The sequence below is a fragment of the Triplophysa dalaica genome, chromosome 23 (assembly GCF_015846415.1).
Source record: "Triplophysa dalaica isolate WHDGS20190420 chromosome 23, ASM1584641v1, whole genome shotgun sequence".
In the NCBI taxonomy this organism is placed as follows: domain Eukaryota; kingdom Metazoa; phylum Chordata; class Actinopteri; order Cypriniformes; family Nemacheilidae; genus Triplophysa; species Triplophysa dalaica.
This window is the reverse complement of record NC_079564.1, coordinates 15,756,162-15,774,907: the sequence shown is the minus strand read 5'-3', so window position 1 is coordinate 15,774,907 and position 18,746 is coordinate 15,756,162.

Genomic DNA, 18,746 nt, shown 5'->3' with positions numbered 1-18,746 from the left:
TTAGTTTCATTGAAATCAGAAAAAAAGGTAGGCTACTATAGATTGTCTTTCAGAGATTGATTCCATATCGTTCCAATTTGCCACAAAATCTTGCCATAAGTCACAAAAAGGCGTCATGCATTCCAAATTGACAGTTTGTATCTCTGTTCTGTTTGAAGCATTAGCAGTGGAGAGCGCAGGTGCTGTGTGCTATGACAGTCTGAGTAATGACCTCTTACAGTATCCATTGTTTCTTATTTTTAGCCATTAAGGTTTCATGGTCCTCATACTCTCCAGCTGCAGCCTAGTGCTCGAGCCCTGAGAGCATGCATCAGTTCTTTTTGTTCTCAATGTCTCAACCTCTCCTTCTCATCAGACCAAAGGCTTGAGTGCTACTACATGCTGTTAAGGCCTTTCAAAGTGCACCTATGTCTCTTTGACCCTGTACAGTGAGATTTAAAAGTTTCAGGGGAAAGCTATGTTTGCGTCATTAACAGAAAAATGTTTAATGTACTGGTATTACATTTTAATAAACATCATAATGTTTAAATTAATTAATACATAAGCAGCAGAAAATGTAAACTATGTGTAATGGTATGTGTAACCTGTAAATATAAAAAAAACGTAATAATAAAAATCCTTACAAATACAATAGGGTTTCAGCCCCACGGGCTCTAATCCCTAAATCTCGTGAGCATCTGCAAAATGCATAAATGCAGGACTAAATGTAGTTGGTCAGTCGTTAACAGTTCTTATGCATTTTAAGTGTTTCTAGTCCCCATTGCAATACTTGAAAATATATTTTTATATTTACAGGTTACACAAGTCTTATGTTTTTTGGATCATATACAGTACATTAAATCACATACCAGAAGTACTGCATTTCATGTTATCTACATCCATACCATGAATATAATACCGGAAGGTTTGAAGCGTTTACATGTTCCTCATTAAAAAAATCTCTAAAATCATCAAGATCAGAACAAGACTGAAAACTGCACAATTTCCGCTTAGCTGCAGTTATTTTGTTGACAACACACACTGTACGATTATATAGATCTTCACACTTACCAAACAGAACACTTATTGACCTTGAGAATACTCTTGATGTATTGTGAGTGTAACTGAATCCATCATTTGGAAGATCACATGATTTGGACAAACAGGACGTGTGACATTTCTTACAACTGTATATCTGATCAGACACAGTTTCAGAGGAAGCTGTCTCACTGATGGATAAAGTTGTTTTGTCCTTTGCCATGAACCGTAGATGGAATGTTGCAAGTGGAATGTAAGCCCAAAGAAACTGTTTAATTGCTAAGACAGACTGCATAACAACAGGTTATTCTTTATCCATAGTACTAGATATCAGTGACTGATGATTGCTGGAATGTGTGTGACTGCAGGACAAGAAGTAGGTAACATAAATCAAGTGTAACAGATGCTAAGGTCACTGAAAGTTATGTCTGTATGACTAAGACATCCAAGTCACACTTTTAAGGTATACTGTCTTCATCACCAATTATAGTGCTGCTCTTTACAGACTAAACGTACATAACATATATTATACAAATTATATATTTAAATAAATATATATATATAAATAAATAAATATATATATATTATTTGAGATCTTGTTTTGTATAACAATCATCAGCAGGGAAATAAATGTAATGTTGGAGCACTTCTGCTAGTATTTTAATATCACAAATAAATGTCAAGCAGCTTTCTGAGCCCCCATAGATTTGCATGCATCATGGGGCACGTTTTTCCATTTTAAGAATATATCTAAACTATGTCATATGCTGGCACTGTCAGATGCAGAGATGTTATTTCTTGCATTCATGACATCAAGAGTAGATTACTGTAATGCAAAGATAGGTGGTTGCCCTGCAGGCTTATTACAAATGCTCCAAATGGTCCAAAACACAGCAGCTCGAGATCTTACACGTACAGAAAAGTATGAACATATTAGCCCGGTTCTGTCAACCTAGCACTGGTTACCTATAAAGCATCGCATTAACTTTAAGATTTTGCTTATTACCTATAAAGCCCTATATGGTTTAGCTCCGCAGTATTTGAGGGAACTTCTATTGTATTTCAGTCCTTCACGTGCATTACGCTCTCAGGCATCATGTCAGTTGGTAATACCTAGAATTTCAAAATCAAGTGCAGGTGGTAGATCCTTTTCCTATCTAGCGGCAAAACTTTGGAATAGTCTTCCCTGCACTGTCCGGGAGGCAGACAAACTCTGTAAGTTAAAATCTATACTAAAGACTAATCTTTTTAATCTTGCATACACTACACTTCCATAATATAAATCCTCATAAGGTTTAGGCTGCATTATTTAGATCAACCGGAACAAGGAACACTTCCAACAACAACTGATGTACTTGTTGCATCAAAGAGTGCAGAACAGGACTCTACTCTCAGCCAGTCTTGTCTCATTGTTCCAAGGTTACCGCAGGATGCAGTTCATGCCCAGACTTGATGGCAGTGCGGAGAATGGGAAGCGTTGACCTGACAAGTGAGATGATAGAGCTAGATAAAGGACGCGCCAACACTAATTACTCTTAAATGTATAATTTACCCTATTAGTAAGTTTTTTTTTTAGCTTTTTCGTGAAAGCACTTTTGAGCTTGTGCAGAGGAAGCAGCCTTTGCCAGAAGGGAACTGGAATCCCCTGGTTGGGCCTGGTTTGGACTCGATTGGAGTTTTGGGTTCCTCGCCACCATTTGCATTCTGTTTTTCACTATTTGCCTGGCTGTGGGGGCTGCTTTAGAATTCAGAAGTTTTACATAATTAATATTGCACATAGAAATGTATAGTCTGTTTAATATTTGACCTGTGTTTCTCTCTCCTTTATCTTAAATGTGTGCTTTCACTGTGAGTGCGTCTTTGTCTGTTTGTGTGTGTGTGTGTGTCTTTATATCGATGTGCGTAAATATGTGTGCATATTGTTTGTGTGGAGCGTTTGTATGTGGGTATGTCTGTCTTCTGTGTTTTCACCTTTTTCTTGTTTTTACAGGTATTTGACTTTAGTTGTTTTGCTGATAGTCAATATGTCTCATGTACTGCTGCTTTGTAACAATGGAAATTGAAAAAAGCACTATATAAATAAAGTTGAGTTGAGTTGCTCTAGTGAATGCGTGTTGAAGACTGACACGGAAGACTAAACATTGTTGAATAAAGCCGTTATTTTTGGTGATCTATTTCTTAAAGGACTTTGAGGACATTTTAGCACTATGGTCAGCCTTTTGTTAGTGTCCAATCATAGTCCAATATATGCGCTGATAAATGTACACAAGATGTACAGACCTATCTTTTAAATCACAATTAATGTTTTTAATTTATATCAGATTGGACAGAACCAATGAGTTGTTTTGGGCAACACTTTTATCCAAAGCAACTTACATAAAACTAAGCATTTAATTCTGATAATGTGCTTTCCCTGGGATCAAACCCAAGACATGCAAGCACCATGGTTGAACCACTGAGATACAGGAAAGACATCAATGATTATATCTGCAAAACAATAATAAATGACTTGAATTTAACCTTGCACTCACAATTGCACACATAAGAAACATACACGCAAGCACGCACTCACGCTCATATGCACTATTAACATATACAGCATGATTCTGTTTCCCAGGGCTGTCAATTAAACATGCTCATTTAATAAATAAAGGTAAATTCCAGCTTAAACACATGTACAGATCTATCTCTCTTTATCCCCTGACTGATATAGACACCTGCACAGAAGATTCCTCTATACCCCACCAGGGGGCTGTCTGATAGACCTGCTATCAAGGTCACACTTCTGTTCTCAAAGCATTTACATAAATGAAACCTTTTACTAAGAATAACCCTTATTATCTCTGAAGGACATATACAGGAACCTCGGCAAGAGTAGCCAAAGTCAGTGTAAATACTGGCTGAAGTGCAACTGGGTATGTAAACAATACCCTCAGTTCCAAATGACTAAACTAATCCCTAATCCCCAACAATGTTTCAGATTCTGTATTTACCAAATGGACCTGACGCCCCCACTTTAATATGTCTACATTCTTCCTTGATGTCATTTAAAATAGAAAAGTGTGTAGGTTTTGAAACAACAATGATGGGCAAAATAGTTCCTTTGGTCATTATAACCATGAGACACGTTATTTTGGGAGCTACATGTTTTTTCTAGTTTTACTGACTCGTTCATTCTGAGCTGTTTCTAATCAGCTTTTAAAAGAACTATGAATTATGGTTCCACAAACCATTGGAAAATTATAAAAATAGCATGAATAAGTCTAAAAAATAGATTACATGCATTTGAAGAGGGCGTGGAGGAATGCCCATCCGTATCTGAGCATCGGTTTTATGTGTTATAGGTGTAGTCATCAGTACTTGAATGAAATTGACCACATACAATGTAATTACTGTGGAAGTGAGTCATAAATCAACACAGCGGGACACACTGAAGTATATCATGCCAAAGTGACAAATTTTGAGCAGGTTTTGACAGCTAAAACTCTCACACTTCTCTTAGAAAAGTAAACTTTGTACACACCTACATAACTGACTATCAGTGAACCAGAAACACTTCCTCACTGACAATAGCTGCAGTATAGAAGAAAAAACGGGACTATACTTGTACATTGGTATCCTCATGAGCTTTTTTCATTACAAATTAAATTATAATCGTAAGGAGGGTTTAAAAAATGTTGTGACCCATGTAAAACCCACCCATTGAAAAACTGTATTTAAATATTTGAATAAAAGCAAATACTCATTTACATTTACATTTAGTCATTTAGCAGACGCTTTTATCCAAAGTGACTTACAAAGAGTTAGGGAGCAACAAGCGATATGTCATACAGGAACCATAATACAATAGGTGCCAATACAAAGTTACTGATTTACAACTAAAGCAAGACCACTACCTGTTGAAAGAAAGGGTTCGTTTTTTTTGTCTGTCAGGTATTCACAGAAGGGTTTTAAGTAGTTTTCAGTTTTGAATGTTGTGAGAGATTTGGTTGACCGGACAGAGTTAGGAAGAACTCCATATGCTTTTGGGTGTTTTGTCGGAGTTATGAAGACTGAAATCGAATCAATGATCTGTCCTGTGATGGCTTGTTACACTCTAAAAAAATGGTCACAATATATTGTATTAACATGAGGGAATTTTTTGCTTTTACTTTTACAGTTGTTTTACTTGTATTTTACACAGGCCCTGGGAGAATCAGTTGTGTTTCAGATTAACTTTTACTTGCAAACTTCTGCCTAGGTGCCCTTGGCCCTACAACGGTTTAACGCATTTGAAACTGTGTCCTTTGATATTTATATGAAGAGTTTACAGTGTCTACACTGTCATGTCACACAATCACCTGCACAGGGTGAACATCACACACCACAACACAGATGTGTTTAGGTGCTGTGATAACAGAGAACTTTGAAAGACTTTATGCTTCATTAGAAAAATAATAAAAATGAAAAATAAATGACCGATACTTCAGCAAATGTATAGGCAAAGTATTTTTCCACCATATGTATTCTTCTCATTTAGCCAATATAGATAAACTTTATTGCATGCACTTATAACATGTTGGATAGCAGAACACCAATAACAGAAATGTAACTGATGTCCAGTCACACGGACATTCTTATGTGACCTTTAAACATTGTAACTGTCACGCTCAAATCTTTATTTTTTCTTACATGATTTAGTTTCTGTTTTTTTGTGATATTAACATATTTTAATGACAGGATATTTATTGAATTTATTTGTCCAAATATACAAAAAAGTATTTATCTAAACAACATTAGAACCATAGTATTTGTATCAAAACTGTTTGCCAGTAATGTGGGGTAAAAGCCATCCCCCTCGCCTCCTCAAATATTTGTAAATTTATATAAACAAAATTAACCACTTATAATTTTTATTTTCACACTTAATCTGTGGCTCCATAAATGTTTATTACAAACATATATTTTTTCTACAATCTTACATTATGGGTGTAGTGAAAAGCTACTTTTATATTACCAAAGTTTTTTCATGCTACATTCATAAATTCTGGATATTATGTATTTAAAGTAAATATTTTATTCTCTGACTTGTAAATATACACATACACAATGTAACTTTAGACTTTTACATATGTGATGTTATAGGCTAACCATTAAACCTGACTTACTTCACTCTGCACTCGGTAACTTTAAAGCATTTCACCACTCTGCCTCTTTCACAGTGATTTCTTGTGCACGACCCCTGCAGGAACTGAACCTTACCAAATCAGCAGGTTACAGACATGGCTTTGGTAAAATGAGAAGCCAAGCAGGTGTGTGTCATGGCACATCTCAAACGCTTCCTTGTACCTCAAGGTTCATCTTTTATCGTTTTTTTCTTTTCCTCACTGCTTTTGTCATTCTTTAAGCTGCATCTATAGTAACTTCATGGTTCATGGAGAGAGCAAAGTACATTAGCCTTGTTTTGTCTGGGAACGGAGACGTAGTGCAACAGATTTTTTTTAAGCAACGACCCATACTTCACTCACTTTTGCTTGACGGGCACCGTTTCTTTCTCATGACTGGTTGCCATTTATGCAAAACTTGTACTTTAATGATTTTACCTAAAACTAGTGCAAATCTCAAATATTATTTACCATTATGCTAAAGTTAAAACAGTTCCCTCAAGAGTGGTCCTGTTTATAAAATCTGCCACACTGATGCCAAAAATGCTCTTACAGCATCTTACAGTAGCCTGACTACTGGTCATGCAGATTGTAAAGATAGCCACCAAGCGTGGAATGCACATACTGTAGGAAGTCCTTATTGTCATATTGTCGTGAACCTTGCAAAGTTGGTTTAAAAACTGATCAGATTGAACTAGTGGCATACATTGTTGCCTTTTATTTTGTAAGGGAAACAGTGAATGAGAAAATAAGAGAGAATGCTTTTGGAGTCCTTAATGATTCAAGATGTAAAATGTCATATTTTGAGCCTCAGAACAAAACATGCATGTTCACACAGGAGAAGCTGTAATGCTTCCCAGTAATGTTAAATGTAATCCTGTGAAGGTGCTGAAAGAGGCTTTGAGTGAGGAGTCTGTGTGTCCCAGAGACAGAGACAGCATGTGTTTGAATATAGATCTGTGAACTTCTTCAGGCAGAGGAACAACTGATGTGCTAAAGAGGCGCCGGTTCTGGCAAAGGCTTGGAAAATATAGAATATGACAGCGTTGTAAGTAATCACTATATCAGCAGTGGTTATGATCTCATCCAGTAATGCAACAACACTATTCCACAGTTTGTGGAAAATACAGTGTTTTTTAACCTTAAATCGTGTATACACATTACAGTACATAAATAGGCCTATAGCTGGATGTTGCAATGAAGAATCCGTGTGTAGCTTTGTGCAGCATTTAGTTCAACATGCAACAATTATCAATACTCGAGGCAGGTACAATTCAATCACAGGTGATTAGTTGGACGATTAGGATAATGTAAAGTATTTTAAGGGTTTATGTTAAGGACATCGTACATTCAAAGGGTTGTAATCACAGAGTACATAACCCAGAGAGGGGTTTATTATGCAAAAACACTGTCCCGCTTATGTCAAAGCTACAGTTCTTGTTACAAAACTTAATAATTGAATACAAAATTTAGATTTGAAATATTTCTGAAGGTTATTGTAATGACCTTCCGTGGGGAAAAATCACTTCCTATCAGCTTTAAACCAAGCGAGTCAAACGAACAAGACGAACATGCATTTTGATTTTATAATTTATAAATATAATCTCATATATGTTATTAATTGAGTTATGTTTCTATTTAATTGACTATATTAAGAAAATTATTTGGAAAGTAAAAATGAATCCCAGTACTCGGATCAAGTTTTGGCAGTTCATATCTGGTAATCAGAGCCAGAGAGTCATCTCCATTGACTCCAATGGAACAGTTTCGTTCAAAGCAATGGCGTTCATGGAGCCTCTCGATAGTTTCTGGAAGTTACTAATAATGCATGGAGCTGCAGCAAAACAGACGGATACTGACAAAATTTTCATCTATCATAGACAATTAATGAATAAAAAATGAAAGAAATAAAGCTTTTAAAAAGAAAACATAATTTCCTGGAACTATCTGATGGCTCTATGAATCATGTGACAATCAAATCACTTCGGTTGTCGTGATTCTCTCAACGGCTCTGTTAGTAATAACAGACTGACTGTGATGTTCTGTTGTTTATCTGGGGAAAGGGAGACCTCTAGTGGTGACTCTTAACGTAACGTAGTGTTTATTTTGTACTATCTTGCCGTAGTTCGAAGAGACATGGTGAAGTAAACGGTCGCGTATTTTTTCTCTCTTGACTTAAGTTGGCCAGAAAAACTTTGCCTGTAAGTACAAACTCATACCGTTGTCTTTTCATGAAGTACTAAGAATACTAGTAATGAAATCCTCTGTTAACGAGTTTAAGTTCGTTCTAAATGTGTATTTTGATCGTATATGCTAAAACGCTAGCATCTTAATGGAATTTCCAATAGAAGTTAGCCTTAAGCTAACACATTTGTTTCTGTATTTTTTTAACAGACAATATTTCAACTAAGTCTGCACCTAAGTGAAATACTGAGATGTATTCTTGTATTTTTGCAGTTTTACAGTGCTTCCTGAGTAAAGTTTGGAAAGGATATACAAGCTTCATTCTTTGTCTTGGGGAAACTGTTAGCTATCTGCCGAACTAATGTAACAGGCTAGACCACGTCACCCACACACAGAAGCAGGGGCAGAACAGTAAACAGGCATCTCTTCTAACGGCCAGCAAATGTTGATCTGTAAGTAGAAAACCAGCTAAACCAAGCACCATGGCGCGTAGAATAGAAGAAGAGGATTTTGAGTAAAAAGGAAACAAGATCACAAATATCCAACTGCTCAAGAACAAGCAGACAATCTGTTGCTAATTCCTTAGCATTGAAAGCATGGGCTAAAGCAGAAGCCGCACGTGCAGAGTTTTCATTTGCTAGAGAAGAGGCAGAGCTAATGAAACAACAAGCCATTCTAAACGCCAGTCTGCATGAACTGAAATTAGCTGGGGCAAATACGAACTGTAAATTCACTTCAGCAAATTAAAACTAATACAGTGCCTCTAACTCCAGTCGAAATTTATAGTGAAAATGTTGCAATGCAGATTCCTATTATACGTCCGGGTTACCAGCCTTATCGGAGTCCAAAAGCAGATGACACAGTAAATTCGGTTACAGTCTCACAATCAGATTCAAGACAACAGACCACCTCACATTCACCAGTGTGCCAGCCTTCCATGGACAGCAGTGAAGGAAACAGAGGTGAGAAGCAGGGCAACGTGTCACCAAGTGAACTCAGAGACCACAAGTTTATTGAGCTGACTCGTCACCACTCGCGCAAAGGAGAAGCCACCTAGATCCCAAGTCAGGTACCTAGCTCTGCACATAGAAATTCATACAGCTACAGAGAGCTCCCCCACAATGTTAAACAAACCAGTGGTGAGTACAAGCCTCCCCAGCTTACTATGCACAGTCCCACCCAGTACAGTGGCCGCAACAGACCTATGGAAGTACCTGATGCGACGAGAGCTGGTGAGTTCGGGCCTATTGAAGTTTGAAGACAAGACGGAGAACTACTGGGCCTGGAAGGCAGCATTTATCAGCTCTACTGGTGATCTGAAACTCACCGCCAGAGAGGAACTTGATTTGCTGTGCAAATTGCTTGGGCCTTCGTCATCTGAGCAAGCTAAAAGGATCAGAGCGGTACACATTCACAATGCACTCACAGGCCTCCGGAATGCTATGGCAAAGACTGGAAGACGTTTATGGCTCACCTGAGGTGATTGTATACGCTCTTTTGAAAAAAGTTGAAGATTTTCCTAAGATCTCAGCTAAAGAAAACCACAAGCTAAGAGAATTTGGAGACATTCTCATGGAACTTGAAGCAGCCAGAGCATATGGATACTTACCTGGTCTCGCGTACCTCAGCACCTCCCACGGAATGAGCCCAATAGTCCAGAAACTCCCTCCTAACCTACAAGAGAGGTGGATTACTGTAGGATCACATTACAATTCAAGGTGCAGGATACACTCCAAAGACTTGCTCAGGAGTGGTGGATACAGCAGGGCGACGCGCCAGTAACTGCATAGTGGAGTCAGTGGATGGCAACTTCCACATTCCATTGCCTACTCTGATCAAGTGCGACATGCTGCCAGACGACAGGTCTGAAATACCATCACCAGAGGTAGCCAAACATCATTCTCACCTCAAGCACCTGTCAGACAAAATCCCAGCCCTGGATCATGACTTGTCCATGCTTCTTCGCCCTGGACGAGACATAATCCGGCTGCACAAAGTGCGGGAACAATGTAATGGGCCACACAACGCGCCATTTGCCCAACGACTCGACCTTGGATGGGTGATAATTGGAGATGTATGTCTAGGAAGAACACATAAAACCACTACTGCTAGCGTCTTTAGAACCAGTGTGCTGACAAGTGCACCAGCAGCTTAATGGTCAGAGAGAAGATTGACAGCGCTGTACTACCCCACACCTCTCCATGTGTGTCTCATACAGCCAATGAAACAGAAAGCCTGGGCAGGGATGTGTTTCAAAGAACACGGCGTGACGACCAGCTTGCCCTGTCCATCGAAGATAAGTTGTTCCTTGATCTCATGGATAAGGAGGTATACATAGACGAAGCAAACTGCTGGGTAGCACCGCTACCATTCAAGCCAAACAGGCCGTGGCTGCCCAACAACAGACGGCATGCTGTCAACCGCCTCGCCTCCCTCCGCTGCATGCTGGAGAAGAAACATGGCATGAAAGAGCACTTCTTCAACTTCATGCAAGCAACGTTTGACACTGACCAAGCAGAGCCTGCCCCAGTGCTAAGACTGTGTTTCTCTATTGTTGTGACTTAGATGAAGATCATAACACATTTTATGACCAATTTATGAAGAAATCCAAGTAAGCCCAAAGGGTTCACATACTTTTTCTTTCAACTGTATATGTCGGTAACAGAGTCACTCGCATCAGAAAGTCAACAAACCCGGAACAATGGCACTTTGTTAGCAGAGAACACAACCCTGCAGACCATGGGACTCGCTCAATGCCAGCAGCCAAGTTAAAAGACACCAACTGGTTCAAAGGCCCCGCCTTCTTAGCCTTCTCATTGACCCTGAAGCAGACGCAGACATACGCCCACTGGTCCAAGTCTTCATAACCAAGGCCTTCAGAAGCGAGCTGGGGTCAAACCGATTTGAACGCTTCTCCAACTGGAAGTCACTCATTCGAGCCGTTACCAAGCTCATACAGAAGGCCAGGTCCTGTGCAAAGGGCTCAACCAACAATACAGATTAGCTGACCCAAGCAAAACTAATAGTTATCAGAAATGCTCAACAAGACACGTTTGCTGAGGAGATTAAATGCCTTTCCAGAGGTGAAGTCATCCAAAAGTCAAGCCCTCTCAGGAAACTGAATCCAATTGTGGATAAGGACGGCCTGCTAAGAGTTGGAGGACACATTCCTTTGGCTGACATACCCTGGGAAGAGAAACACCCAATCATTGTACACAGAAAACACCATGTAGCAACCTTATTGGTGAGGCATTACCATGCAAGGGTCGCTCATCAGGGAAGACATCTGACAGAGGGTGCTGTTCGCTCTGCTGGACTGTGACTGATTGGAGGCAAGAGTCTGGTGTCAAGCATCATACATAGATGTGTGACCTGTAATAAGCTGAGAGGAAGAATGGAAGAACAAAAAATGTCAAACCTACCTGACTAACGACTCGACCCAGGTCCTCCGTTCACAAATGTAGGTGTCGATGTTTTTGGCCCATGGACCATAAACTCAAGACGAACCCATGGCGGCAATGCAGAGAATAAACGTTGGGCAATCAGCTTTACTTGCATGGTAACAAGAGCTGTGCATATCGAAGTGCTCGAGTCTCTGTCCTCTTCAAGCTTTGTTAATGCACTAAGGAGATTCCCAGCTGTCCCTGGTCCTGTCCGCCTGTTTCGTTCTGACCGGGCAACAAACTTCATAGGGGCATGCAAGGAACTTCAGATCAAATCCAATGACCATGAACTAGGGCTGCACGATTCTCACTAAAATGTGAATCACAATTTTTCTTCATGGGAATTGAGATCACGATTCTCTCACACGATTCTCATTTTTTCAACCAAAACTTTAATTGAACTCGGGTACAAAATTGAACATTTAGTCACTATAAAGTGCAAAAAGTAACAAAAATTGCCTCTCCTTTTTTTTCTCCTGGTGAATAATTTAAGCTGTTGAACATAAATAAGAGAATAATGTTAACAATAACAAACAAAAATAAAGGAAACTGTGCTTTTGGACCATAAGTAAAGAACTTAATAACTTAAGCTGTTAAAACTAAATAGGAGAAGAGTATTAATTTAAATATTATAAATAAAAATAACTAAAAGGAACCAATGCGTTTTTTAATACCACAGCTGGCCAAAAACTTTAAAGGTTCTTGGCCAAAAACACTAGCCTATCCACATTTTGAGGTTTCAGGGAGGAACGCAGGCATTATCACTCCCTCCAGGAAATAAACGACACCATGGTTCTGGTTACTGATGGATTTATTGCTTTGTCATCCTTTTCTCCGTCATCACATTCACCGTCAGTGAAATCCACTGTCAAACTACAGTATGACAATGTAAAGGATAAACACGTTCACATACAATATAAAGAGGTAAATACAAATACACTCGGGAAATACAAACGTAATACACATACCTCGCTGGCTGCATATAACCAAGAGGGAATGAGTTCACTTGAAAATACCCGGTTCAAAATGTAACCGGCTGGTACTTGTTGCTTATTACTACTCTCAACTCATCTCAACTCAACTTTATTTATATAGCGCTTTTTACAATTTTCATTGTTACAAAGCAGCTGTACATGAGACACATTTAATACAAGTATGAATTCTAAAGCAGCCCCCCGGCCAGGCAGATAGTGCAAAACAATATGCAAACGGTGGTGAGGAACCCAAAACTCCCATCGAGAAAAAAAACCTCAGGGGAACCCAGGCCCAACCAGGGGATTCCAGTTCCCCTCTGGCAAAAGCTGCTGCCTCTGCACAAGCTCAACAGTGCTTGCACAACAAGGCTTAGTAAAAATATAAAAATTAAGGATTAAAGATTATCATTAATAATCTAATAGCATTTGAAATGTTGTAGGAAAAACAAAGTTGTCGTGTCCTTTATCCAGCTCTATCCTCTTAGCACTTGTCAGGTCACCGCTTCCCATTCTCAGCTCTGCCATCAGGTCTGGGCATGAACTGCATCCTGCGGTAACCTTGGAACAAAGAGACAAGACTGGCTGAGAGTAGAGTACTGTTCTGCACTCTTTGATGCAACAAGTACATCATTTGTTGTTGGATGTGTTCCTGGTTCCGGTTGATCTAAATAATGCAGCCTAAATCCTCTGAGGATTAATATTATGGAGGTGTAGTGTATGCAAGATTAAAAAGATGAGTCTTTAGTCTAGATTTAAACTGACAGAGTGTGTCTGCCTCCCGGACCGTGCAGGGAAGAATATTCCAAAGTTTAGGCGCTAGATAAGAAAAGGATCTACCACCTGCACTTGATTTTGAAATTCTAGGTATTACCAACTGACAGGACCCCTTATAGCGTAATGTACGTGGAGGTCTGTAATACAATAGAAGTTCATTCAAATACTGCGGCGCTAGACCATGTAGGGCTTTATAGGTAATAAGCAAGATCTTAAAGTTAATGCGATGCTTTATAGGTAACCAGTGCAAGGTTGACAGAACCGGGGTTATATGCTCATACTTTTTTGTACGTGTAAGAACTCGAGCTGCCGCGTTTTGAACCAGTTGCAGTTTTTGTAATAGGCCCGCAGGGCAACCACCTAGAAGTGCATTACAGTAATCTAGTCTTGATGTCATGAATGCATGAATTAATTTCTCTGCATCTGAAAGTGACAGCATATGACGTAATTTAGATATATTCTTAAGATGGAAAAATGCAATTTTACAGGTGTTTGCGACATGGCTTTCAAATGAGAGAGTACTGTCAAATACAACGCAAAGATTCTTAGCTGATGACGAGGATTTTATGGAGCATCCGTCAATCGTTAAGCAGTATTCTAGGTTGTTACGCATAGCAGTTTTCGGTCCAGTAAGTAACACTTCTGTTTTGTCCGAGTTTAGTAGTAAAAAATTGTTACTCATCCACATTTTTAAGTCAACTATGCAATCCTTTATTCGATGAAACTGCTGGGTTTCATGAGGCATCGAGGAAATATAAAGTTGAGTATCATCAGCATAACAGTGAAAGCTAATTCCGTGTCGCTTTATTATATCTCCTAGAGGTAGCATGTATAATGCGAAGAGCAGGGGTCCCAAGACTGAGCCCTGTGGTACACCGTACTGGACTTGTGATTTGCGGGACACCTCATTGTTTATTGCTACAAATTGAAAACGGTCGGATAAATAAGACTTAAACCATTTCAATGCTATTCCGTTAATGCCGACGTAATTTTCGAGTCTATGTAGGAGTATGCAGTGGTCAATGGTGTCAAATGCAGCACTGAGGTCTAGCAGCACCAATAACGAAATACAGCCACGGTCAGACGCTAAAAGCAGATCATTTGTAACTCTGATCAAAGCAGTCTCTGTACTGTGACATGCTCGAAATCCAGACTGGAATTCATCATTAATGTCATTCCTTTGGAGGAAGGAGCATAATTGAGTTGAAACTACTTTTTCCAGAACTTTAGATATAAAAGGTAAATTCGATATAGGCCTGTAATTCCCTAGTTCTTTAGGGTCGAGTTTGGTTTTTTTTAAAAGAGGCCTTATAACAGCCACCTTAAATGCTTTAGGCACATGTCCTAATGTCAGAGATGAGTTAATAATACTAAGAAGAGGATCTATAATTTCTGGGAGCATTTCTTTCAGTAGTTTTGTAGGTATAGGGTCTAGCATGCATGTTGATGATTTAGATGATCTAATGATTTTAGACAGTTCATCGTGATCTACTGTAGAAAATAATTGCAATTTCTCCTTAGGGGTGCTGTAGTTAGTTTGTTCAGCGGATTTCACTACAGGTTGCATTGTTATAATTTTTTCTCTTATATCTTGGATTTTACTCGTGACTCTGCGTTGTGTAACAGAATACGAAAAGAAACAACTGGAACTGTTGCTGATGGATATTTTATTATGAGGCCTGGATGGATTAAAGAGAGTACAGTATGAATAGATGTTACGTCTGTAACTTTTCACCTCTCCTCAGCATGCTCAAAGCGATCTCAGTACACATCACAAGGATAAATCAAAACAAAATGCCAAAAACACATTACAAAGCGCGTAAAGCGCAAAATGAATTGTTTCAAACACTTATCTAAACATGCAATATAATCTCCTGCAGCTAGTTTTAAATCAATCACGAAAGTTTAACAATCGACACAAAATGGATGTAATAAGAAACAAAACAGATTTAATCATACCTGGATGGATTAAAGAGAGTACAGTATGAATAGATGTTACGTCTGTAACTTTTCACCTAAACAGATTAAGAGCAGTTATTTTATCTGTTAGTCACAACATTCTGTTGACGCACACACACACATACTCAAACCGCTGTACTCGGTAATAAAACCATTAATACAATCCATCCATTCACAAAACACTTTCTAATACATCCATAACACTGTGAACAACAATATTACTGCATGCCGTTGCCTTAATCAAACTTTTATAAACTTTTACAGACATGTGCTGAGAAAGCACCGCTAATTGCTTACCTCTCCTCAGCATGCTCAAAGCGATCTGAGGACGCAGCGTGAGTTTACCCGAAATGACGTCATCACGCAAGGCAGATATAAAACCCTTTCCCAAAACAACAAAAATAAAATACAAAACTAAATTACAATGCTTTTTTGTGGACAAATTATTACAAAGTAAAAGAGTAAAAATTGAAAAGAAGGATTGTTAGTGAAATACATTAATATTAGTATATACAAGTATATACTCATTAACATCCGTCACATTAACACAAAAATGAAAAACATCTTCCTTAACGTTACTTCTCTGCTCAAACCATGAGTAACTCTTGTAATACACACGCGGAGAATAACTTCTCACCAAAATGTAAACTTCCTTGTTGCACCTTAAAAAATGTCCGTGTGCAACGCAGATGTACTTTAGCTCCTCGTTAACATCAACACTCAATATTCATGAATAGATGAAACAAATAACAAAAAAAACATGTTAAAATAACAGAAATAATATGCATGGCAGTTATAGGCATGTCACAATGTTCCCTCCTGTGCTGAAAACCCTTTCTGATGGGGAACTTGTAGCAGTGATGCAGAGGTATTTCCTTGCCAGCACGGACAGTTTAGGATATTGTACCCTGTGTTCCTTCCACCAAATTAATGGGTCATCTTCGCTGTCAATGTTTATTGTTAGCAGATATGAGTCTAGCTCCCTGGCTACATCTTTCATTTGAGAAGATTCATCAGATGTTACTGCTAGCTCATTGCCCTTTGCTGCTTTAAAAAAACTGCCTAGGGTCCTTCTCTTCTTCGCTTCAAAGGGCGGTGAAAGCTGGGCACTGGGGGCACTTGTGGAGGGACTTTGCTGCAAAGATAAAGATAAGTTAAAAATAGTAATACTGTACACTTGCTAACAACATTGATATCGCTAAAGTGGGTTCACTTAATTCTATTTCAAATTATTCAATTATTTGCAGCTATAAACAATGTAGCCTGGAGCAATGTAGTGAACTTAAGCTCAAAAATGCTTAAGCACACCTGTCTGCAATTATCTAGCAACCCTGAACAGCTTGTTTAGATGCTTCAGGTGTGTTTAGTTAAAGTTAAACCTTAGATCTTCAAGATGGTACCTTTCCAGGAGCAGGGTTGGATAACCTTGATGTGGGCTATAAATGTCTTACTATGTGAGACAAAGTGTATTGTGAATGATAAAATGATACTTACCAGAGCATTGCTAGTCATCTCATTCTTCAGTCTGGCCTTGACACTGACTTTGTTGTCTTCGCTGACATAGTCCAATTTAAAGCGTGGATCCAATGTTGTTGCTATGTCAAGCAGCTCCTGCGTGTGTGGATCATTATACTTTTCTTTAAGGTAATGCAGGATTTTTGACTTAATCGATCGAGCAAGTTCTGTGTCATCTTCCTGCACTGCCATCATTGTGTCAAAAAGGTGGAGGACGGCCTTAACTGAGGAGATGCTAACATACTGCTCTCCTGAAAGAGCATCAGTGAAGTCTGACAGTGGGGTGAGCGTCTTGTTGATCACTTGAAGAACTTCAATATCCTGCCAGGTTGGTGTCAGGTGTCTAGCCTTCCGGTCAGAGGAGAGAACATGTACAATAGCAGTTTGCTGTTCAAGCATTCTCTGGACCATAGCTTGTCGGGAGCCCCATCTTGTTGGACACTCATTTTTAAGCTGGTGTTCAGGCAGGTTGAGCTCCTTTTGGGCAACAGCAAGCTCCCTCCTCCGCTTCCAACTATGGCTGAAGCAGGCAACAATCTTTTTGCAAAGACCCACAGCACGGTCAATGCGTGGATCTTTCATTGCATTCTCTACAATTAAGAATAATCATTATTAGCTGCAGTAAATTTATGTAACATACATTTTCTTGCATTAAAATATTAAATGGCAGTTGAATTGCAAGAACTGGAAAATTATAAAGCAGGCTAAACTTAACTGTGTACACATACATTATATTGTTTTTACAATTCTATCTAATTTTAGAAGCAATAAATTAAAGAGACACAGAATAACATCTAGAAACATACAGTACAATCCTCTGTGCATTTAAGTCACAATGGATTCCATGACCTCGTGTTTTAAAGTTGCTTTAGTCCAGAAAAAATATTCAGCAGCTATTTTGACATTTAAAGCTCAAAAAGACCACCCTATTTTCCCGATGTAATTTACAGATATAAATCATATCGTCTTACAGAACAATACAAATGTATTTAAAAAAACTTAAATATATAAGGATACATTTTTCAGATTTAAATGAATACATAAAAATGTTACTGTGTCGTGTTGTAATACACAGCTCACCTATAGCCAGATGTAGCCTATGGCCAAAACATTGAAGCCTTGTCCATTTGTTAAGGGAGGCCGCTTTAACAATGTTCGCTCCACTGTCTGTGGTGATGCACACCATTTTTTCCTCGTCCAAACTCCAGGAGTTGAGACTCTCCTTTAACCCCTGGGCCAGTTCCTCGCCAGTGTGATAAGCCGGGAAGAACGCTGTCTGTAGACAGCGGCTTTTCATGTTGAGGTCACTTGTTATGTAATGCACTGTCAGGCTTAAATACGGCTCCATAGTTCGGCTTGACCATAGGTCTGCTGTTGCGGCGAAGTACTGCATATCTTGCAGTTCTTTCTCGACTGTCATTCTACACTGGGTGTATAGATTAGGCAATGCAACAGACGAAAAATAGTTGCGAGAGGGCAGAGAGTAGCGAAGTAAGAAATGTATGAATCGAGATCGATTTTTTTTTTCGATTAATCGTGCAGCCCTACCATGAACTGAATACTTACCTTCACGATCAAAGCAGCACTTGGACCTTTAATCCACCCCACTCCTCTCATATGGGTGGAGTGTGGGAGCGAATGATAGGTATTGCCTGTAGAATACTGGATGCACTGCTGTTAAAGAACACTGACCAATCAGAATCAAGTACCATTTCAGAGAGTTGTGTAATAATTTG